Here is a 26,033-nt window from a genome sequence, read left to right as displayed (position 1 = left end):
TGATCCCATCTGAACTTGATGTATTGCAATATTCCTTTTTCTACCATGTTTTGTTCATCTGCACTTTGACTTCTTCAACATCAACCTTTCCTTTACCTTTGTTGAATTCACTGGTTAGTGCCTTTGACCTTGTTGGACAATGTCTACTTTCGTGACTAGTTTTTAAGCAACTAAAAACATGTAGCCTAACTTAACCATCTACTATAATCACTTCTGAATTGTGTTCTAATGCAATTCTTAAGAACATGTCCATATTCTTGACAATAGTGATAACTATAACTAGTATTATAATCCCAATTATAAGAGTTGCCATTATGACTTACCTTCGTCTTCTTGGTTGATGACCATTTAGGCTTGGATCTACACTCATATGCTCTATCTCCATACTTTTAACAATTATAGTAATATTCTTTAAATCTTTGTGTGTTCATGGTCTTGATTCTATATTCATGTGCTTAATGTCCTTGCTTGTTGCACTTATGGCAGTAACCCATGTACTTCTACTTAGAATTCTGATTTATAGTCTTACTCCTACAAACTTTAGTTGTATGTCCTTGATTTTTACAATCATGACAAGTAGGTTTGTAGTTCTTACCTTTGTTACATCTTTGTTCACTACTTTTAGACGATTCTCCTTCCTCCATGCTAGTGTATCCTAATCTAGTAGTATCATCATTAGATCTAGGAGATCTCATCCATTTCTCAAAGTGTTTGATGGCTTCACTTGGACTATTAAAAGTTTTAGCAAATTATTTTTCCCTTCTTAGATCATTACTCAATTGTTCATTCTGTAAAATTAAGGTCATGATCTCAATGTCTTTACCATTCAATTCATGATTAGCAATCATTACTTGATTCATTGTCTCTAGTTGCATGTTGACAATCCTTTGCACTTCTGATGTCTTCTCTTCCAATCTATTGGTCAATATCCTTTTGTTATCTTCAATCATGTCTTTGTCTTCTTCATCTTTTTTTTTTCCTTCTCAATCATCTCATAGAGAAATACTAATTGGGCTTCTTATTCTATCTTAAGATTTTTGACCTCTTCAGTTAGGGTGTCATTCTTTTCCATTAGATCTCCAAATGCTACATCAAATTCACTTGAGTTTCCTTCTGCAAATAGTCTAGTAGTGTCAATCTCTTTATAATGTGTGTCATTTTCTTCAATCGCTATCTCTTTCCTTCTCTTTAGTGAGTGCTTTAGATCATCTATTGGTTCATTCAACTGATGTAGGGAAAGGTGTATTTCAATTTTCTAATTCTCAATAGTCTTTCCCAACTTGTAGACTTCAATCTTCAAGATCTTTTCTTGAAGCTACAATGCTTTCCTTTCAAGAGAACAAAGCTCTGATACCAATTTTTGAAAATACAATAAGAAAAGTAAACTCTAAGAGGGGGGGGGGATGTGAATAAGAACTTCAAAACTTTAACCATAAAATCATTCACCTAACATCCATCTCACAATTTTCATGTAAACTAAACTACCAAATAAAGCATATACATCCATAGCATGAAATCAAATAAACATTTAGACATATAACACAAGATATGATCACCCAGAAACCCTACAATGAGAAGGTAAAACTAGGGTGGGGATGACACCCACAAATCTTCACTACAATAGTTGTACAGTGTATCCAATGAAGGTTACAATGTTTGATCATGAAACATGATCTACCTTATGAAAGGTTTTCCTTGTTAAAGGCTTACACGATAGTTAGATCTTACCCTATTAAAGGATTTCAATACCTTGTTAGAAGTGTGCCTGGTTAAAGGACTTAAACTTACAATGAAGTAAGCACCCTATTAAAGAATTTACAATAGCATGTTAAGACTACTTTGTTAAGAGATTTAACTGATTCACCTACTAGAATGTCTCAACAATGATCATGTGGTTAGCACTCTACTACTAGATAACATATCACCTCTTTGCATATATCCTTGATCCTCTCTGATTAGATCACTAGTAAATTTAGGCCTAAATTTTGATGTGAAAAGGTTGAAATTGCAACTAGAGTTGGTCGAATTGATGACTAAACTTGTTGTCGATCTTTTTTAGTTGGGTTTTTGACATGGACATTTTGCGTCAAAATTTTGACTTCATAAAGGTGGAGTTACTGATGTGAATTTTGTCGATTTCATTAGTTCAACCTAAACTATTATTTTCCCATTTGTGGGCATCGCTGGTCAAAATTTCAATGTAAACCCCTTCACCTGCAACGGCCAAATGACCAATTTTGTGTCGAATTGCGACCAACACCCCTTAATTTTCTATGCTGGTGCAATACATTTGATGTCATAGGGAAGACACGTGTGTCAAAATTTCAACCAATGCTAGGTAGAAATTTAGATGAGCTGTGCCAATTATTGTAAAAGCTTTGCTCTCATAGGAGCCTTCTAAACTACACTAATTTTGATCCTACAGAATAATTGCTCGATGCATGAGAGTCAGGGTATCGTGTAAATTTCTACCTCCACACCATTGTTTTGTTCATCACATGATTTATTTCATATAAAACAATGGGAAGGATGAAGAAATGTGCATCCTGAGTCCCCATTGAGCAATTATGCTTTACAACTCAAATTTTGTGCAGTTTAAATGGCTCCTATGAGAGCAAAGCCTTTGCAGTAATTGGCACAACCCATCTAAATTTCGGTTCTTGAGACACCATTTCTTGTGAAGACTACAAGGAAAAATAAAATTAGGAAAGAATTATTTATCAGAAATGAAAGCTAATAATTTCACTTCAAACAGATAAATGTGACAAAAAAACTTATAGTCCCAATCACATCATCATAAGAGTGCATATATAACTATAACTATAACTATGTCCAAAACCAACATAATTTACAAATATCCACAATTCAAATACTATCCCTTGATGTTTTCTTTAATGCAAAGTTTTAAGTCAACTATGTTATTGCCCTAGATGATGTAATACCAAACTATCATTAGGCTAAAGACTACAACAAGGTTTACAAATGCAAGGAGAACTACCCAACCAAAGTAGAAAATGACATGAAAAGTTAACAATCTATCAATTGACACCTCTAGATGAAATATTTCTAGCAATTGAACTATATGTTATAGAACAAAAATTGCCTTAAAATTGACACCTCACCAGTTGTAGTTCATTTGCATCCGTAATGGCTTCACAAAAGTTAAGAGCTTATGATTTGTCAAGAACATAAAAGGCACTCATAGTTTAGCTACATCAATAAAAGTAAAGTAGTTCAATTGCATGGTGAGGGCAAGAGACTGTCAATATCAATTGTGGAGTTGCAGATAGGTAAGTGATAAACATAAAAAGGTAGTACAAGGCACCATTTTCCATGTTCTAATATGATGAACTACCTTGGAGCTAGTTCTAAACCTTGATTACTTAATCTTGGATTTGATCCAATGGTACCATTATCTGGAGGAGATCCCACACCCCACTTTCTTGTTGATTCTAAACAGAGCATCTTTGCTAGCTAATCTCCCTTATGAGCTCAACTAGAAGAGAATTCTTGATTGAAGAATGCCGAAGATAGTCACGATGTGCCTATTTATAATAGCCACATTGTGACTATCTTTGAAATTCTCCTATGGCTCTTGTGGTTCTAATCTTATAACATGAAGCTTCCTCTTCTTTTTTCGAGCATAAGGCTAATGCGGCCCTATAATAAGAAATAAATGGGTTTAATTTCAATTACATACAACACATAGAAAACCAAAATCTAATAGCAATTTTTAACAGAGAAATGAACTATATAAACTTATAAAGCTCATAATAATAATAGGCCATAAACAAGAGCTAAATTTTGAGTAGAAAAAGTCTAGACACATGAAGTATACTTGATTGATCAAAACCAAATCACTGCCAAGCCTTTTAACCACTCCTTAATAGCACTTTCTCTATCACCAAGTTTGTAGCAGGGTTTCTATTTATTTTTGGATCTAACGTTAATATGGCATCTCAATCTAGAAATTTATTTAGAGCATGAAAGATTTATACATGAAGAGATCAAAAACTCAAAATCTGTCATGAGAAATAGAGCTCCAACACTGATAGTTTATATAATCTATGAAATCAAAAAGTACTTTCATATAAACTGAAACTATAAGTTGGAGAAGTGAGAATAGAATTGTAGCCCAAATGCTTGAGAAGTAGTCGAATATGTTATATTTGTAAAATATACATGTAAAATCGAATCTCTTTCTACTTTATTTTTAACATGGTAATTTTTTAAAAATACAAAGCTCGTTGTCTTAAATTTGCACATATACACATACCTATATAAGGACTACATACCATTAATATTTAGTTTACACATTTATAAAAAGGCTTTAGAATCTTTCAAACTAATGCAATCTTTCGGTATAAAGCTAAATTCCATGACTATTAAACAAATATATATTGAGTAGAAAGTTGGTTTTCATCGACATATAACAGGGCAACTACCATGTAGACTAGTATCATTGGTTGTAGCATCTAGGTATAGACTGAAGAATAGTAGGGCATTTCCTTTGTAGGGCTTCACTGCATACAAAAAAGAGGTTTCAGAGTAGAGAACATTGACAAGAAAGATTTGGCATTTATCATATTAGACAAGGACATTCCACCTAATCACTTTTTTAGTAATTTCAACTTAGAGATAGCACAACGGTACTGAGACAAGCTCACTGGATTAGCCAAGAGTGTATCTTATTGCCTCCTTTTTGAGCCCTTATCCCCACTATTCTATTTATTTTTTCAATGTCCATTCAGCTCTACCTTGATGTCAAAACATAGACATATATTCTTGTACTCCACATTACATTACATTTTTTGTTGTTTTTTGCAACAAATCTAAGTGGATTCTAACATTAAGAATGAAATGTATATGAACATGATAACATGTCCAGGTGTATGAAGTTTAGTAATCAGTTCACCTTCCATAATTTATCTTCTTCTTACCTATGAATGAGACGAAAATGGAATAGATGATTGAAACTTGCAACACAACATTGGACACATGCCAATTGTCTACAAAATGAAGGATCATAAACTAACTGCCATCTCATTCAAAGGAATCAAGAATGATTAAATGTATCCTCAAAATATTAGTAGTCTGGTCGAAGTAAAGCCTGAATTTCTTTTCCCAAGAAACTGACAAAGCTAGAAGAAGATAAATCCCTTTAGTTGCCTGAGTTATCTACAATCTTCCGAGCGATCAAGTAGCTTTTAGGGTTCTAGAAATAGAAGTACACAAAATAAACAACAAAAAATTAAATATATTACCATTTGGTTGACATTATTACTTCCATTGTAACAAGTTACAAAGCTATTCTCAAAAAGTCACCTTCCTCCATATAAATAGGGTTGCACCATTTTAGACAAGATTTGGCTTTCTTTATTCATGGAGGGGCTAGACTGGGTAAATTATTCCCTTACTGAGGTTGATCCTTGTAATCATTGTGCTCACCTCATTTAAAAGATGAATCATTTATCTCTAGGGTAATTAATATAAGTTACATCCTTCCCCATCCCTCAAAAAATGAGCATACCAAAATCACCATGAAAAATTTACCAAACATATATCTTAACAATAGCTATTCTCAGCAAAAAAACATTGCTGGGATTTACTGGAATCGAGAATCCATGTGGTGATCTTACATCTAAAGATCATTTGAAGTGAGCAAAGGCATTTTTTCCACTGCAACCACCCCATGGTCTTTAGATAATTGTTAGAACTTGGAAACAAGATAGTATCATTATGTCCATTACTCTGATCCTTCACTTTTTGTCATTTTTTGCAGAAAATCATACTCCTATAGAGAATTTGACCTGCCTAATCTAGCAAAATAACTCTTCCTCCACAGCCTCCTAAAGTTAAGGTATTCAGCACACAAATGATAAAATGAATGAAAAATATCATCTTTGTTAGAATCATTTAGGATAACTAAGAGAGGGGGGGGGGGGGGGTGGTGGGAGGTAAATTAGTTATTCAAGGTCCAAATGTCCTATTCAAACTTTTCACTAAGTGTAGTGAACCAATTTAACCATTCATTCATCCAAGCTTTTACTTATCTAATCAGCAAGTTACTATAAATCAATATGCAAGTATAACACACAAGAAATCAACACATGAAAAAGTGATTTACGTGAAAACCCAATTTGGGAAAAACCACCACTAACATGCTACTCAATTTTCACCCTTCTGAAGTGATGCCCTATGAAAGGCATGCCTTGTTAAAGGCTTACAACACACTATTAAGTGTGACCTTGTTAAAGGATTTACCCACCCTGTTAGAAGTGGGCCTAGTTAGAGGACTTTAGAACATTCACTTGGATTGCCACCCTGTTAGGGGATTTACAAATGGCCGTCAGGCCAACCTAAGTCCATAAGATTTTTAGATCTAATACAATTACTATAGAGTATTATAATATATTGGCCTGACTAAAACATACAACTTATCTTGCAGATCTTAGATCACTTCTTAGCTCATACCCTTGTCTGACCTTCAATCTCTGCAACTCTTAACAACTTGCCCTTTCTTTCAAAATTTGCCTCCTTGAGTCTTCATACTCAATGTACCAGTGCAATCATCTCTTCATGACCACTCATAGAAGTAGAGCTTTTGTGCTCTTCCTTCTCCTAGATGTCTCCTTCTTGACATCTTTTCAATCACCTCATAGATTTTTGCACTTTTGTAGCAACAGTATCAGTAGCTCTTTACTTCTTGGTCTATGACTTCTTAAATAGAAGTCTTGGATTTCCTTTTCCCACTCAATTCTTCCATTCTTCAATTTCAATTTGCATGGATTAGGTAGGATTAATTGTATCTAACCCATATTCTGTTTCCTCTAGAAACTTCTTGAATAATCCTTTAGAATTTGCCCAAAAATAGTTAACATAAGATTTTGTGCCAACAACTCATCATCCTTATCTTTCAACTCATTCACAAAATTCAATGCAACTACTATGTCAGGTCAGATTTAGCAAATCTTCATCATTTGAAATAATGTAGCAACTTGACACTATTGAAATACTAGTGCTTGGCACATACTGTGTTATTCGGCATCAACTATGTTTTTCTTGATGCTCAGCACCTGAAGATCAATCGACACTAACTAATTTTTTTTTAATTCTCGGCACCTAATCTTTACTTGGCACTTGAAGATCACTCGACTTCTATTGAGAATTTTCTCAGCTTCAATTGACTTGCTCGGCTCCAACTGACTTGCTCAGCTTCAACTAACTATCTTAGTTAAAGCTTTGCAGTCAACCTTGTTGCAACTTCTTCTTCCAATGTATCTAAGTGTGACTAACCTTAGTATCTTTGGATATGTCATCAATTCATTACTTAACCATTATCTAAATTGATCCTTGCACTTCATTACAACATCATAACTCAACCTTTTCTTTAGGTGCTTTTGTTACATCTTATTGATCAAATCCTCTTCATCAATCAACTAAGTGATAGTGCTTGGATCTTATAAGTAGGTTTGACATCAATGGAAAAACAATGATTGAAAACATTCTTTTACAGCAATCTCCCTCTTTGATCTTCAACAATAATGAGTTTTTCAATAAGATTTCCAACAATCTCCCTCTTTGGCATTGATGGCAAACTAAACTGATCAACCATCAGACCAAATTATTCCACCAAAAGCTTGCTAGGTTAGAATAGTAAGTCAAATGCCAAAAAGTAAATTGTAACATCACATCTCCTACTACTATTATGATTGTTTCATTTCACTTATCCCTCTTTGCTATTGTATCCTTTATCTTTATCTTTCTTCCTTGGTATTATTCATCTTTTGCTATTCTGATCAACCTTTGAAATCTCCCTCTATCTTTCATCTCCAACAATTGTTGATCTGTTGTTCACTTCTCCCTCTTTGAAAACAATGCCAAAGACATATTAGCATCTTTAATCTGTAGTTGTAGCTTTTACAGGTTCATTTAATTTCTCCCTCTGTCACCTTACTTGTGACTGATTTGGAATTTCAACACTTCTACTACTTTAGGCATCGATCCCAAAGTAAACATCCTTTGCATCAATGTGTAAAATCTTTAACATTTTTCTTATTTGATGCAAGGCATACTTGATTTTTGGTTCAAGTAGCCTTAGCTAGGGGTATCACCTCTGACTTACCTCTAAGATACTCAAAAGCATCTTTAGGTAGTGCTTTTGTGAACATATCAACAATCTATTCCTTTGAGTTGACATATTCCATCTTCACTTGTTTGTCTTCCACTAGTTCTCTTACATAGTGATACTTGATTGCAATATGCTTGGTTTTAGCATGCATTACTAGGTTTTTTGATATATTGATAGCACTTGTATTATCACAATAAAGTTTCAGAAGCTCAATTACCTCTTCCTTCATACATTGCAGCAAGTGTTTGATCCATACAATATTGGTGCAGTTTATAGTAGCTGCCACATATTCAGCTTCAACAGTAGACTGTGAGGTGCAACTTTTCTTTTTGCTTGTCCATGTAATCAACCTCTTTCTTAAGAAAAGTGCTCCTCCACTAGTACTTTTTCTATCATCAATGTTACCTCCCCAATCTGCATCAGTGTAGACTTTCAATTCAAACTTCTCATTCCTTTTGTAGTATAGACCAAAGTCATTAGTTCCTTTCAAGTATCTCAATATTCTCTTCACTGCCATTAAATGATTTTCTTTTGGATTGGCAGAGAATCTTGCTACTATTCCAATAGCTAATGCAATGTTTGGTCTACTATGTACAAGATATTGTATCTTTCCAATCATTGACCTATACAATGTCTAATTTACTTCAGCAGATTCATCATTCTTGGATAGTTTATGGCATGTGGCCATTGGTGTGCTAATTGGTTTTGAATCTTCTAGCCCAAATGTTTTGAGTACTTCCTTGATGTATTTGGATTGGGTCACAAATATGCCATGCTTCAACTGATGTACTTGTAATCCAAAAAAGAATTTGATTTCTCTAAACATTAACATCTCATATTCATGCTTCATTTGATCAGCAAAATCTTTGCATAAAACATATTTTCCTCCAATAAATTTTAGGTCTCTTTGTTGATCATTACCGAGGCAAATTTTGTTTGAAGAAAAAACATTAGAAATGATACATTCCTTTAAGAAATGGATGTCAACCAAACAACTAGAATTAAATGGCTAAAAAATTAAAAATAATTTTTTGGATCAAACTTTCTGTCTTGTATGCTTTGGCTCTTAGTGTTCCATTTACATCACATTTTCTTTAACCTAGAATCCTACCATTGAAAAAATTCTCCATCTAAGACACACATAAATTTGTTCCCACATTTGAGCTTCCAATAAGTTCCTTAAATTTCCTTGTCACACTAATTATACTTATTGATTCTAGATAGCTAGGATTACATCTATTATTGAAGATGAATACCCAGAAAAACTTTCTGCAAGAAGCAAACAACTAGATATCCACATGTAACACAAATCAAAATACCTTGCTTTGATAAAAAATTGCCAGAGAAAGGAATTTAGAGTCCCAAATATCAGCCCAAGATACTAAATATTATTACCATCCAAACAAAATCCATCCCTGTACTTTAAAGATCATTTCTGCTGCAACAATCAAAATCTAAAATATTACATAATCACAGACTACCTCTTGGATGATGGCTCCTACAAACAGTGAAGTTAATAAAACTAGGGCCTATGCCTTCACGTCAGCCAAATACAAGTCTGATCTTTTTGTTCAAAATGCCTATTTCTAGCACATTGGAGTAATTCTCACATCTACACTCAACTTTACCCAAAAGTTCATAAAATTATAGAAAGCCATTTTAACTAGGCAGAAGCATGAGGGATGGTACATTATCATTAGGGCCACTAGCTGCCATGAATTTTTTAAGACTATGGTACATTTAGTTGCAAGTGAAATTAACTATGTTAAAATCTTATGGTTTTGTTTTCATCTTTAGTAATTGCTCTAGATCTTGGCAAAGTGTAGTGATATGAATTCCAAAGAAATTCCTGAGATATGGGCATTACACTAGATTTGGAATCTATGTCAATTTTAGATTTAATTAAGATGATAATGTTAATTTAATGATCTTGAATTTAGTGTCATGACCAATATGCATCTCCTAAAGTACAAAATTTTTTAATTTACCATCAAAATCCTCATCCCTAAGAAAATTATTTCAAGTCGTTAATTGAAATAATATATACTGACTATAAGATTTAAAGAACTTGATATGAACTTTTAAGCCATCTTTTATAACAATTATTATATCTATAAAATAATCTTCTTTCCTATAATAAAGGACCCTTTCTATGCAAAAAATATATAAATATATTCAAATGTCCAAATCCCAACATGTATGATGTATGTATTTTTACTATTTTACCAATCATTTACACAGGCATGGTCTCATGGGTGAAGGCTCTATAGGTTCCAAGTTATTTACTATTTTACTATTTTACCATTCCCAAGGTTTGTATATTTACTATTTTACCAATCATTTACATAGGCATTGTCTTAGGGGTGAAGTCTCTATAGGTTCCAAGCTAGACCTCAATTACTTTAAGGAGTCACATAATCATGGTATCTGCAATTATTTTTCCCATTGGGTCTATCCAGTACATGCCAAGAAGGGTTGTAAACATAAGGACCAGGAAGTATTCAAAAAGAACATTATCTTCCCAAAATTCTATAGATTCTACAATAGCAAATAAGTCACTACCTTTCAGATCATTTTCAAATAATTTCACTTTTTATCAAAAAGAGATATATTCCAACAGAAGACATGGTTCACTATTACACAAAATTTCAGCATCAATTGGGAATGAAGTGACACTTGAGGAGCCAATTATTGATGCTCCTGGACAAAGTGGAGATTTAGATAAGCCATAAAAAGGCCATAAATCATATGTGTCTAGCTCATTATCAAAAACTGAATCACTTGATGTTGAAGATCCTTCCAATTCAAGATAGTCAGTACCCACTAGAAATATTAGCAGGAATGGGAATCCAAGAGTGCCAAATGAAGATTTAGTTCATGGTGCAACTTTTATAGGGATAGTGAGAAGAATACAATCATTTGGCACTGTTGTTGATTTTGGAGCTCTCATGGATGGACTAGTACATGTATCCAAGCTTAGTGATATAGCTTTGTACACTCAAGGTCATCATGAGGCATTCCACAAGTACCTTGCACTACACCACCTTCCTAGAGAATTCATGAATAAGTTAACAAGGTTTTAGGATGTTAGGAATATTATGAATCTAGACACTAAGTATGAATCTGCACATAATGTTCACACTATTCTTATCTAAGAATCTAGAAACTGAGTATTTATCTAAGAATAGTATCCTAAAACACTATTGAAGATAATAAGGTTTTAGGTTGTGTCTAGATGCTAAGTACGAATCTGTACATAATGTTCACATTTCTCTTTCTCCTTCACAATCAAGACACTCAATCTTAAATATCAATTCATAACATAATGTATAACTCCTTAAGGTTGTTGTTCAATTTTATAAAAGATATTTCTTCTAAATTGAACATAATTCATATTATATATATAAACTAAGAAAAGAAATAAGAAGTAATGTAATTGAATTTACCAAAAAAACCTAATTCTGTACAAATAAAAGAAAATTCTTCACAACTTAAAAAATAGAATAAAATATACTAGAAACAAGAATTGTGTGAAATTAAGACTTAACTGTTAGAAATGGTTATTATGTCTGATGTTGATGGCATTCCTTCACCCATTTCATTCTCTATCCAAAATTTTCCTAGGAAGAACATTTATTTCAAACAATATGCAAATCAATTCATAAAATGTACTGCAGTTAGTCAGAAAAAATATAACACAATTACCTATAGACATCATCTACAACCTCTTTTATCTCATGTTTGAAATTTCTTGCTATACCCAAGCTCTCCAAATGATTTACCATTGAGAGGCCAAGAATCAAATTGATAGGATAAGCACCGAGCACTACACCAACAAACAAATGTCTCTTACATTTACATGATCATTATAAAAATATCATCAAACTATATAAAAGAATATTTAAAGACCAACCTGTATCATAAGTAGAAAGAGATGAATAACTTCTCTTAATTTACAAGAACAAAATATTCATCCTTGTAATATTATCATCTATGCACATCGAACCAAATAATTTTTTCTCTCTGTTCTATTTCTCAGCCTGCCATATAACAAGATGAGTGGTTATCAGAGAACAACATATACAGTTAACTGTAAAGAGTACAGTAGGTAATATAGTTAAATAGATTGGAGGAATCTTCAACACTCATAGATTTGACTTTCTGATGTGTTCTTGTATTGAACTTCTTTCTTCCATTGAAGTTGAAATTAGAGGCCCCTAGATTAAAGATATTATTATAAATCAGTTCAAGAAAACTCAATGACAGAATTGATTATGAAATAAATATATGAATGAGTATAAAATTGGAGATTGTGCACTAATCATACCCTTACAAAATATAAATAAATTGGACTATGAGTAGGGAAAACAAAAATTCTTAACTAGAAAATTATTGTAGTATTCAACTATGTTCTTCATAGCCTATAAAAGCTAACTAAGGTTGCAACGTTTATAATGACTATAGACAAAAATATAAATTAAAACAAGCAATATTATCATCAATGTTTTTAAATGTAGAATGAAATAGTTGTAAGTATGCATTTCTACCACATGCAAATGATTTTGAGATATAGACCTATGCAATCCAATCTCCCAAGGAATAGACATCACCACTTATTGCCATCTTTGCAAAAATAGGATTTTTCATAAAGCGATGTTAGAATAGTTACTAAAATGATCATAAATTATGTTGTTATAGTAAAAGAATACTTTAACTTAAGAAAAAAACTACACAACATTAAAACATGACATCGTGCTTTAAAAACTAAAAAGGTACCTATAACAAAGAACTTCATTTCAACTTGCTAATTGGTTGTCACTCCCCCAACATCACTCTAAATTCCCCATTAACATTTAATAACATTCATTCATTCATCCATTTTTGAAATATAACATTCAATCATTATAATCACATGATAACATTCATTAACACACAACATTCATGAATAATTCATTAACACACAACATTCAAGAGTAAGTCATTCATGAATAATTCATTAACACAATATTCATTAATACCCAACATTAATGAATAATATTTGTTAACAATATTCATTAACACAATATTCATTAACAATATTCAAGAGTAAGTCATTCATGAATAATCATTTCTTTTTGGCTTTCTTGCTATTTTATTTTTTCATAAAATTTCTAAGAGGAATATCAATGTCTTGGTCATCCCCCTCCTCTATTGGTTCTAACACATGTCTCCTCCTCATCCATTCAAGAACATCATGAGGCCGCTGCACCAAAGGGGGGTCTGCTACAAGAACAAGTACTTCATGAGTTAAATTCACACCATTTTATAGTGAATTATGATTTTTTATTTAAGTAAAAGAACTATAAATCAAAAAATTAATTTAAAAGAACAAAAAATAGATTTTCTTTACCTGAATGTGCAACATGATCTACCTGCTGATCAATCTAAACATCCTCTGGCACTCGTTCAACACGACATGATTCTATATCCTCAACACAAAAAGGCTACAACAAGTTCAATTAAAGATGTTAAATTGTATTAATAATTACATAATTAGTTTTAAATAGCAAATGAGCATGTCCATCGACAATACAATGCACATCAGGGGCTTCGTGATGTTGTGTATGATCTTTGTCATGATTAACAAGCTACATTGCAATGTCATGCACATTATTATCAAATAGATTGTTGCTCAAGTATTCAATTTCTAATATATTTTTTGGCATATTTACCTGTGCACATGATGCAAGAGACTATTCGGTTGGGGCAATGGAAGCTTTCCATAGTGCATAGCCTTGCTTGAAGGCAATTTTTTTGTGTTCTTCCGTGGCCTCTAGATTAAAATCAATGCCCTACATTTTTTTATTAATTAAAAAAATTATTTACATTTTATAAATAATTTTTCTCTACAATTAATTTACTACTACTTACAATGCATGCTTTGATTCGAATATCCCCCAGAGCCAAGTCTGTGTTGCCCAACCTTTTCCAGCCTGGCCTTTGTTGCCTTTGATGTGTTCTGCAACCTATGAAAAGTTTGAAATATGTTAGATGATATAGATATAAAGATCAATACTAATTAGTGGATTATTACATTAATGTACTAGTAGTTAATACTATTGCATACCTTTTTAGATTTGTTGGTGTACTTTCTTTTCAATGTTCCCCTTTCTCCTTTGCATCCAAAATGAACTCATTCCAGTCCCTCACTGAAACAAAAGGAGGATGCTCGTACTTTGGGTTTAGGACGAGACTCTTTCTATATGAGTCCCTCACAACCTTAAGATATTGGGAAGCTTTTTGTAACAATTTCTTATGATCAAAAATATTACTAGCAAATTCATGTTCTATATCTTTGATGAGCTCATCTTTTATTTTTTTTATCTTGGAAGTTCCACCTTTTAAGAAAAAACACAAAATTGTTAGATATAGCTAGTATAAGAAAAGACCTAAACGAAAGGAAAAATGTTGCACCAATTAATGATATGAAAAAAAATAGTGGGATAAAATTAGTTTAGTTATGATGTTCCACCTTGCACGTACGGTGGGTCCGAATCTTCGCAGTGTGAGGTCATAAAGCCTCCTATAAAATATATCATTTCTTGCAAAAAATGTCATGAGATAATTAATAGTAAGAACCATTAAAATGAATCATGTGAAGAATACTTTTCATAGTGAATAAAAAATACATAAAATGAGATACATTTCATCTTTTTAGTGATCTATTTTAGGGTTGGAGGGTCAACTTGACCAAAATTGACCAAAAAAGAAGTTTGGAAAAAAAAATTAAAATGTCTAAAACTAGTCAAACTCTACCAGGGTTCTGTTGTTGATGTTCTAAAACTAAAAAATGTACTGTGACTATATTAATTAGTATACCTTGAAAAAAATATACTTCATAATACATATAACTTGCCATGACCTTCATTTTTTGTCATTCTTAATTGATGTTGTCACTGATCATACCTAGAATATTATGGAAAACAAATATTACTAAAATAAATAGTGAAGCTAAAAGTGAGCACTCTAAAACTCTAACAGGCAATAACAACGATGTTGGAAATCAAGAATTGGGAGGATGGAGTGCACAGGGAAGGGCTTTGAGGGCAAGCACAAGGGTTTCAACGGCAAGGGAAAGGGCCACGAGAAAAAATTCCATAGGAATGAGGGGGATTTCCATGGCATTCTAGTTCATCATCAAAAGCCTCCGAGTTTGGATCAGCTTAAATATAGCGAATTGCCTATTCAACTACAACACCTCTAGCATGAGGGAAAATTGGGTGGCCCGAATTAGCTTCAACATAGGTGTGAGGGAAAATATAATGGCAACATGCAACAAGAACAAAGTAATCATTCTACCTCTGATCATATCTTTCACAGTTTTTCTTCCGTTTCTCATCGACCCCTATTGTCCAACCGGCTAGGGATCATGACCACAAGTTCAAACAAATTTTTTCTTCTACACCAGTGGTACAACCAATTGGCTCCATGTCGAACTCCTTTCCATTTCAGAAATGTCCTTTGAGAGATATAAATTCTAATACCACTGATAAGTCTATTTTCAAAGGGAAAGCAATTTTTCAGCCTACCAAACCCTTTTTCCTTAACCCTCGTTTTCATGATCGAAGGTTGCAGCAGGGATCTAAAGGTTCCCAACAAGTAAACCCTGGCATCTCATCTTATTTTGAAAAGGGTGAATCTTCTCACCATATACAACAGCCTCAGCCACCAAAAAATTTTGGACGGGAAAATAACTCTCATTCTAATCCTTCAATGAATGGTTCATCCTTGAGATTCGTTTCAGATCAAAATAGGTGACATAAATTTGATCAAAGAAGTCAAAAGCAATGGATCTTCCAAAAACAACCAGTATTTGATATATGTGAAGGTGCTCCTCACGGTTTACTTGTGCAACACAATCTGAATCAAGAGAAGCTAGACTTGTATACTATTAGAGCCCCCTTCATGCCAAAAAAGATCTAGAGGAAAAAAGTTCATGGTAAGATAGATCAAGGTCTGCCGCACCTTGCATCTAATCTAAAGCTATAGGACAATAATCAAGCGAAATCCCAAAATCATGCGGATCAAGGTCCTTTGAATCTGTCTCAACAACAGCTGAATGTTACTTTTTCTAATCACATGTTGCAAAGCTTGGTCTCTACCCTTCAGCAGTTAACTCTCATAGGTAAGTTTTCTATGGATTCTTTATCTTTTATGAATATCAAGAATTGGGCTTTCAAGATCTAGTCTAGACTTAAAGATATTTTTTTATCATGATTCTGACTCCAATTTCTTTATTGATATTTTTAATTCCAAAGACGAAAGAGATGTTGTTAATAAGTAGAAAGAGTGGTTTTGTCAAGGAGTGGGTTTATATACCATGTTGTGGATCCCAAATTTTAATCCACAAGATATTAATATCCAATTCTTTCCTCATTCGATTTCTTTTCCTTCTCTGCCATTGGAGTATCGTGATCCTAAGATTGTGGAAATTATAGCCAACAAGTTGGGTATTTTTCTGAGACGTGACTTGATTCCATATGAGTGTCCCCAATTCGAAGTCAGGGTTTGTTTATTGAGTAACATGCACAAACCATTTCCTAAAACTATTGCTCTCATATCCAAATGGGGAAAATGGATGCAATCAGTTATGGTGCGAGATTCCTTTGTGATTCATAAATTTCAAGATAAACTTGGTCACTTCAGTTTTATGTGTCATTCTGGTCAAAAGGATGGTTTACAAGTTTGTCTCGATCATTGTTCAGATCCCAACATTTGCTCTCAGAAAATTTCCTTCATGGACTGTAACATTTATGAGGCCAATACAACTCTTTCCAAGTCAGAGGACCAAGATGATACAATAGATAGTTCCTACAATTTACATGCAGTGAATAGGCATATGCCAAATTCATTCTTGGTTTTTCTTCAACAATTTCTTTGGATTATGGCTTTCTTCCAGCATGCGTATTTCACTAGTAAATTTTTTTTGCTGGAGTTTGACCCTTCATCTCCAAGGGATTCCTTTATAGATCTGAGCTCCAAGTTACTCCCTCAGATAGACTATCAACATTGTGTATCTCTGAAATCACTTCATTTGATCACTTTTCATAATAGAAGATTCTCAGTTTCATTGCTAGGGTGGCCTATCTAGAGCCTCTCTATCCATCCTTGTCCTGTGATATTGACTTTTATTTGTGATAATATTTTATCTGAAATTACCACCTATATTATTTTCGATATTGCAAAAGAAGAAGGTTTGCAAGCTGGAGATTATATTTCACTTGTAATTGACACCTTACTTCGAGAATTTCAATTTTGGAATAAATTGATCCCTGATTAGGCATTTGACTCTTAGATAGTTTTTTACCAATTTCCTCAAGACCCTGGTGCAAGCAGTGTACATCTAATGGCAGAAGATTCCTTGGGATTAGAGGCTAACCTCTATCAGCTTGTGCAAAAGTCTACAATTTTGTTTACCACAAGAATCTCAATTTCTAGATCTTCACAATCGGGATAATTTAAAAGTTCAGCCTCTATCAATATTGCAAACTCCATCTATTAAAAATCCTATTGTTAAAACACACAAGGCGCGAGGTAGACCGAAGGGTTCTAAGATCAGAATAGAAATTGCTACTGGTATCCAAACAACATTGGACAATAGCTTCACTGTTATTACAAGATTGACAAGGAGAACTAGGTGTTTTCCTTGTCTCCAATGAAGATCATCTCCTGGAATGTCAGAGGTTTAAATGCCTCTGACAAGAGGCAAAGAATCAAACAAGTCATTGATTCTTTGCAATCAGATATTATTTTATTGCAAGAAACTAAAATGTCCCAACATAACTTTGATAAAACAGTTGCTACATGGAAAAAATGGAAGTCTCATCATATGCAAGGATTGGGTGCTTCTGGAGTTATAGTAGTACTTTGGAATCATCTTTCAGTTGATTCATAGCTCATCCAACAAGAGAACAATTGGCAGACGCTAAACATATCATCATTTGACATATCTTTTATTCTGATTAATGTATATGGTCCTGCTTTGTATTTTGGATAAGGCATGTTTATGGAATTCTATCGCATGCTCTCTTCAAATGCAAGAGCAACAACAAGTGGTTATTGGTGGTGATTTTAATGCATTATTATCTCAATCTGAAAAAAATGGAGGTATCATCCCTCCCCATTAAACAATACTAGATTTTAATGCCTTTGTGGATAATAACAATCTAATGGATGTTCATCCAATTAATGGCTCTTTTACCTAGACTAATAAGAGATCTGGATTTGCTAATATTACTGCCCGCCTAGATAGATTTCTCTTATCTAATGACTGGAAGTTGAGCTATTCAGATATCTCTTTAGAAATTCTAACTTTACCAAGTTCTGATCATTTTCCTATATCTTTAAGCCTCATTTGCAATAAAAAAATCTTCGGAACAATATTTTCATTCCTCATTCAAATTTGAAAGTATGTGGCTTAGGCATCCCACATTTCTCCTTAGCATCCAATAGTGGTGGAATGAAGTTCCAAGGGAAGATCTTAAAATGCACCAGTTTTCCATGAAGCTTAAATATGTCAAATCTCAAATTAAAATTTGGAATCAACAGATGTTCAAAAATGTGTTTCATCAAAAGCCAGAAGTCAAGGCATAGTTAGAAGAAGTATATAATCAGATCATCCAACAAGGAATGAATGAAGAAACGTTCTCTTCTCAAAATAATCTGCAATTGTAATGGGAGGATCTGTGTGCTAGAGAAGAGATGTACTGGAGACAAAAATCTCGAGAATTATGGCTCCAGGATGGGGATAGAAATACAAAGTTTTTCAACAATTTAGCTAAGCAAAAGAGAATTAATAGCACAATCTTTCATATCAAAGATGCTTCATCTAGTGATCTTCTGACCAATGAAGATCTTATTAGAAATGAACGTGTTAAATTTTTAAAAATCCTTCTTGTGCTTGATGTTTTGCTTAATCCTTCTGTGTCACAAGTTGAAGAACTTCTTGAATCTATTCCAAAACTGATTTCAGATCAAGATAATGATATTTTGATGGCTCCTTTCACCATTCAAGAAATTCGAAAGGTTGTATTTTCCTTTCCACCTGACAAAGCCCTAGGTCCAGATGGCTTTTTTGCATTATTCTACCAAAGTTGCTAGAATATTATTGGGTGGGATTTATTGGCAGCTATTGAAGAATCTCAATGATCTAAAAATATTCTGAAATATTTTAACACTACAAATATTTCCATTATTCCAAAGATTAAGGTTCCCCAAACCTTTGTAGATTTTTGACCAATCTCTTTGTGTAATTTATCTTATAAGATTATCACTAAAGCCATATATCTGAGGATTCAACATCTTATCCCACATATCATCTCTCTAGAACAAGGTGGATTTTTTCGGGGAAGGGAAACCATGGAAGGGGCTCTTGTGGCTCATGAAGTTCTCCACTCTATTATTTCAAGTAATTCTTCAAATTTTATTATTAAACTAGATATGATGAAAGCTTATGATAGAGTTTGCTGGAAATTTTTACTTCAAGTACTTGATAAAATGGGTTTTTCTAAAAACTGGTGTAAATGAATTAAGACATGCATTTCAGGGGCATGGTTTTCATTGATCATTAATGGTAAGCCCGTGGGTTTTTTTCCCTCTACACGAGGGATTAGAAAGGGGGATCCTTTATCCCCAATCCTTTTTATTATTATGGCTGAAGCATTTAGCAGGGCAATCTCACACCAGCATGTGTTACAGAAATGGAAAGGACCTCTTATATCAAGAACAAACATATCTATCACACATTCTCTTTTTGCGGATGATACTCTATTGTTTGGATTATCAGATGTCCAGGAAGCTCGCCAAATTCTTTATACCCTTGATCTCTACTCAGTTGTGTCTCGCCAAGTTATTAATGCTCAAAAATCCAAGATTTACTTTTTCAATACTAAGAAGTTGGTTTTGGATAAAGTTAAATAGATCCTAGGTTTCTCAGAAGATTTTCTTCCCTCAGCATACTTGGGTATTCCTTTCTTCATGGGTTCAAACATATCTTCATATTGGTCTTCGGTTATTTAGCGTATTCAGAGTAGAATTGCTTCTTGGAAAGTTAGATAGTTGTCATCGGTGGGAAAAATATTGCTGATCAAATCAATTCTAGCTGCAATTCCTAATTACTTCATTGTTGTTCTCAAGATCCCTTCCAAAGTGTTACTAACAATTCAAAAATTGATTAAGGGTTTTCTTTGGTCGGGTATTTTGAATGAATCTCGTAAGATCCCACTCATTTCTTTGCAAGATATGTCACATATTCCTAGTGCTGGAGGGGCAGGTATTCATGATCTATCCTTTAGAAATGAAGCTTTTGGTGGGAAATTGATCTGGCACATGTATTGTAAATCTCAGTCCAAGTGGTGCAAAATTATGCAGCAAAAATATCTTGATAATAATGATCCCTCTAGAATCCTCACTATCTCAAATCCTCCAAAAGGCTCAGTTATTTGGGACTTAATGATAGCTTTGTGCAAAATCATAGTTGACTTCATCTCTTGGGAATTAAATAATGGTTTTAGTATTAACTTTTGGAATGATTCTTGGAATGGTCAAATTCCGCTCTCTAAGAGTGGAATCTCAGTGAATGTTATCCAAGTTGCTAAGCTTCACTGGGGGTCTCAATTTTTTCATTATGTGGATCATGTCTATGAATTTTCTAAGAAAATAGTTTGGAAGGATCCCATGAAGTTACCTCTATCACCTTAGGAAATCAGTCAATTTCAATATATTTTGTCTTCTAGACAAGTTTTTTCTCTCAAGCCCAAGATTGGATTTTTTGGACTCCAGCTAAGGATGGAAATTATTCAGTGAAAGAGGGGTACAAAATTTTGCAATAGAATGGTCTACAAAATCCTATTTCAAGAGCTTCCATTTTGTTGGAATCCGCCTGTTCTTCCTAAAGCAGGTTGTTTCTCATAGTTAGCTCTTAAAAAAAGGATTTTAACTAGTGACAAGTTGACCAGATTAAATATTGCTCCTCCTTTTAAATGTGTTCTTTTTGAGGAGCATGTAGAATCCGTGGATCACCTATTTGTTACATGTTCCTTTGCTTTTTAATATTGGTGCTTTATTTTGAGTAAACTCAATTATTATACTCCTTTGCCAAACAATCTCTGGGATCTCTTTCAAGCCTGGCTAGTTCTTTATCAAAAATCTTTGTTTGCAAATCTTTGGAAGTGCATACCAACATTGGTTATCTGGGCTATTTGGTGGGAACGTAACAAGCATATTTTCAGAAAGGAATCACTCCCTCTAGACATTGTTTTGAATGGTCTTGAAAAATCAATCTCGGAAGTGACTAATTCTAGTCTAAAAGTGGTTAAAATCAATCTAATTGTGACCCAATGGGATTCTCAAATTGTCCAAAAGTGGAAACATTTGTTCATACCATATGGTTGGAAAATTAACTATTCCCCATTTTCTCTCTTACCTAGAAAGAATTTTTGGAGACCTCTAGCATATGATTTTTGGAAGCTGCACTTTGATGGAGCTTCAAAAGGAAATCCTGGCCCATCGGGTTTTGGAGCATGTATTAGAAATCCCTCTGGCCAGGTTGTGGCTATCACAATTTCTCCTTTGCCTATTGACACTAATAATATTGCAGAGGGTCATGCACTATTGGATGGATTTATTCTAGCTAAACAGGGTTGTTTCCATAGGCTACAAATAGAAGGGGATTCGTCAGTTATTATTGATGCTTGTATCCATATATAGGCGCATCATTTCTTGGAAACTAAAATTTGTTCTTAATCAGATTTGGAGACTTCTCGATGAATGTTTGGATATTAGCATTTCACATATTTATCGAGAAGGGAATAAAGTTGTAAATTTTTTATCAAATTTGAGTTGTGTGGGGATCACTACTTCTACTCTTCACCCTTTGCCTTTTATTGAGAAATACAAGGTTCTTCAAAATCTTATTCAAGAAGACTTGGATGCATCTACATCTACCCACTCGGCATCTGAAGTTCATATTTCAGGTGCCGAGTAGATGTCATGGTTGCTGAGTTTTGTGAACTAAATTCAAATGCCCCTTAGTGCCGAGTAGACCAAGCTTTATCAAGTGTCGAGTATGTTTTTTAGGTGCTGAGTAATCTAGATTTGCATTAAGTGCTGAGTTGTCCAAAGTTGTATCAAGTGCCAAGCTGTCCAGAATTGTTTCAGGATGTCGAGTAATCTAGATTTGCATTAGGTGTCGAGTTGTCCAAAGTAGTATCAAGTGTCAACTTGTCCAGAATTGTATCAGGAGCCAAGTTGTTCAGATTTGTTTCAGGTGCCGAACTAGTCAGTTAGATGGTGTAGTGCTAGTTTGAGTTGTTCAGAATTGTATCAGGTGCCGAGCTAGTTAGTTAGAGGTGTTGAATGATGCAGATTTGTATGTCAGTTAGTTGGTGAAGTGCTTGTTTGACAATAATTGTATTAGGTGCCGAGTTGTCCAGATTAGTATCAGGTGTCGATTAGTTTCAGATGACGAGTTCAATAAGATGATATTTGATGTTGAGTAATTTTGTCTAATATCATAGACCTATGTTCAGGTATCAAGTGATGTAGAGCTATATTTTTTTTGCTGAGTGAAAACTTGTACGTGCTGAGTTTTGGTGCTGAGTTTAAGGTTTTTAGTTTCCGAATAAGTGTCGAGTTGCCTTGGTAATGGAGTACATGTTAATAAATGTCGCATGATTTACTAAAAAAAATTTATGATGACATGACTTGCACAGTATATTTTAAGTGCTTCAATTCTGATTATTCCCTGACGACATTGAATTTTTTGATACTAGGATTTGATTTTCTCATGTGGCTAAATCTGAGTCATTAAAATACACTATTTCCAGTACTTTTTTTAGCTCTTGCAAGGACTTTCTCTTGTGCGAATATAGATGGTTTTTAGCATGTTTCACTGTATAATTTATTACATGAGGATTGCAATCTTTATTTACCTCAGCCTTCAGTTACATTCTTTGCAAGAATGCAATTTTGTGATCTGGTTACAAGATGAATTATGGGTGGGATATCGCTCAGGCTTGTGATATGTGTCACAAATAGCACCATGCCATCATGCCAAAGAATTTTCGTATTTTCTTATCATCATCTTTTGAGGAAAAGGTGTTACTGAACATTATTACAGATGAAGTGATGGATCAAATGTTTTTAATTTACTCATCCACAATTTGAAGACCTATTCAGCGTATTATTGGTGAAGAGTTCTTTTGCTATTTGGAACTTATGTTTCTATATCCATCTCAGTTTATTTCAATTTTTCTTTCTAATGTAATGGATTTAATATAGTCACTTGATTTGCTTCAAGCATTGGCCCATAAGGTAATCCATCCTCATTATCTGGTTGATAATAAATTGATTTTGGCTATGCAAAAGTACGACTTATGGAATGGAGTGGCACTAGTTGGTGGTTTGTTCTCACATTATTAACTTCTACATAAACATGAGTTTTTTGATATTTTTGAAGCAATTAAGAAAATTGTAGACACTGGCAGCTTTAATTATTTGAAATATGCTTTGCACTCTGCACCAAATTTAATGGATGTTCAATTGGTGGAGCATATTAAGTTAGTAGGTCAAGATTTGTTTGATTTACAGAAGGATTCTATTGCTTCAGCTTCCAAGGGTATGAATGTAGCTTTAGTGCTGTCAATTGAACAAAATTTTTGGGAATTAATTGATCAAGTTTACTTGGATTTGGACTAGATTCAAACCTCTTCAGAGTTTTGTACTAGCTTGGACCCTCTTCCTGGTGAGCTAGGGTCATTTGAAGGTGGTTTTGGATCTGATTGGGTAGATTTGTGTTTTTTGTTAGGTCATTATCATGAAGATAGTGCTTGGAGACTGCCAAAATGCCATGACACTTTCTGTTTTGCGATGGGTGGTAGTTGAAATACCTCTTGTATTTATTTGTTTAAAATATCTATACTTTTGTATATATTAGGGATGATGCTGGGTTTTCTTTTCTGATTCTTTCCTAGTTGACCTCGTTGAATCAAAATTAATAAAATAATAAAATAATATAGTGGCTTGCCACTTTTGCCTTAAAAAAAATGATGTTGGAAATCATTAAAAACTGAACATTGAATATGAAAGAAGACTCCCACTTTTGGTTCTCTATAGAAAAATTGGTTAGTATCTTCTACTGAAAGCATGATATTGCAATGTACTGAATGGCACATCTCAATGGTACACACACTTCCACTATTTAGATCATACAGTGCCAGTAGAAATATTTAGATCAAATTTTGAACTCACAGATCCAGTTCAAAAACATTAAAAAGAAAAATAGACTTGTGCAGGGTTGTGCCCTAGCATAATAGACTTGTTAAATATCAATAGAGGAAATCATGAACTCTAAATGTATGCCAATCGTGTGTTTTCAACCCTAGCCCAAATTCACTTTTCTTTTATATGAGATTGTTTATGTTCACAACAAATCATGTGGGAAATCATATTTTTTTATGACTTCTTTTATAGTATTGCTCTGCTGCTCTAACAATAACCAACTAAGGCCACTTATATCAATCTGGTCTCCATTGTTATTTGATCGAATGCCATTTTTCATTGCATGGTTCGATTCTTCAATGTCACTACAAGTTTTGACAATTTGGTCTTTGTCATGCCTTCCATCCAAGATTTTCCATAATGTCTTTGTTACATTCTTTTCAATATGCATAGGATCAAAAAAATGCACAATTGGGAGTTTCTCTTAGTATGCAACCTAGTAAATTGTGTTGGATAAATTTTTAGTCCTTTTGGAAGTTGGTCATTGATGCCTTGACGACCTTCACAAGCATCAATCACATCATTAGTAAACAAAACACAATATTGAAATATAAATTTGAAACAAAAACCATCATATGGAATGATATTACCTCGATGATTTATTTTATTGTATGCCAACTTATATAGGTGAGGTGTCATTCTCTATGGCTTTGACGTAGTTTCTTCTTTCCCATTGAAAAGATGTTTTTCGATAATTCGATACTTGTGATTTCTGTGCAAAAAGTGTATATTCTCATCGAACACTTGCTTTCTTAAACTTTTTGAATAACAAAATTTTGTCTTTGGACCACAAACTGGACATAAAAATTTTCTCTTTGTCTGAAGACCTACAAGACCATGTATAATTGGATTAAATGTGTTAAATTTGACATACCAAAAAAGAGGTTTTAAGAAGAGAACATACCACAAAAATGTGTTAGCTGAGGGGCATCGTGTATTGTCCACACAAGCATTGCATGAAATTGAAATTGTCTTTGTCCTATTGGTCTACAAATGTCATACATAATAACCCCATTCCATAACACCGTCAACTCTTCGATAAGGGGTTCAATGTATACATTGATATCTTTAACTTGGTACTTACCTAGTTGAATGAACAAAAGCATTACATAATTATTATGACCATTTTGATGGATTAGTAATAATAAATTAATTTAGATGACCACTAAATCAAAAAATACCTGGAACAATTAGTATCAACATTATGTGCTCTCTCTTTATGGACAACCAAGGAGGTATGTTATTGTTGATAACAAAAACATGCCACACCAAGTAAGTAGATCTCATCTCTCCAAAACGATTGACATCGTCTGCTGCCAATGAAAGCTTGAGATTACGAGCTTCTTCTTTAAAGTGTGGCCATTTTTTCTCTATTTCCTTAAATGCCAAACCATCTGCAAGCATTCACATAATGTCATCTTGACTTCTATTTCATGCATGGTAATCCATAAATTGTGCCAAGCTATTGCACCTAAATAATCGTTGCAGACATGGAATAATGGGAATATGTCAAAGAACCTTGCGAGGCACCTTTTTGTTAATTGATCTAATTGATATCTACTAATATGAAAAATAGGGCATTGTG

The sequence above is a fragment of the Cupressus sempervirens genome, chromosome 3 (genome assembly GCF_028749045.1).
Source record: "Cupressus sempervirens isolate cs-2001-9-10 chromosome 3, ASM2874904v1, whole genome shotgun sequence".
NCBI classification, from domain to species: Eukaryota; Viridiplantae; Streptophyta; class Pinopsida; order Cupressales; family Cupressaceae; genus Cupressus; species Cupressus sempervirens.
The sequence above is the reverse complement of the archived record's forward strand: the minus strand, read 5'-3'. Positions refer to the sequence as shown.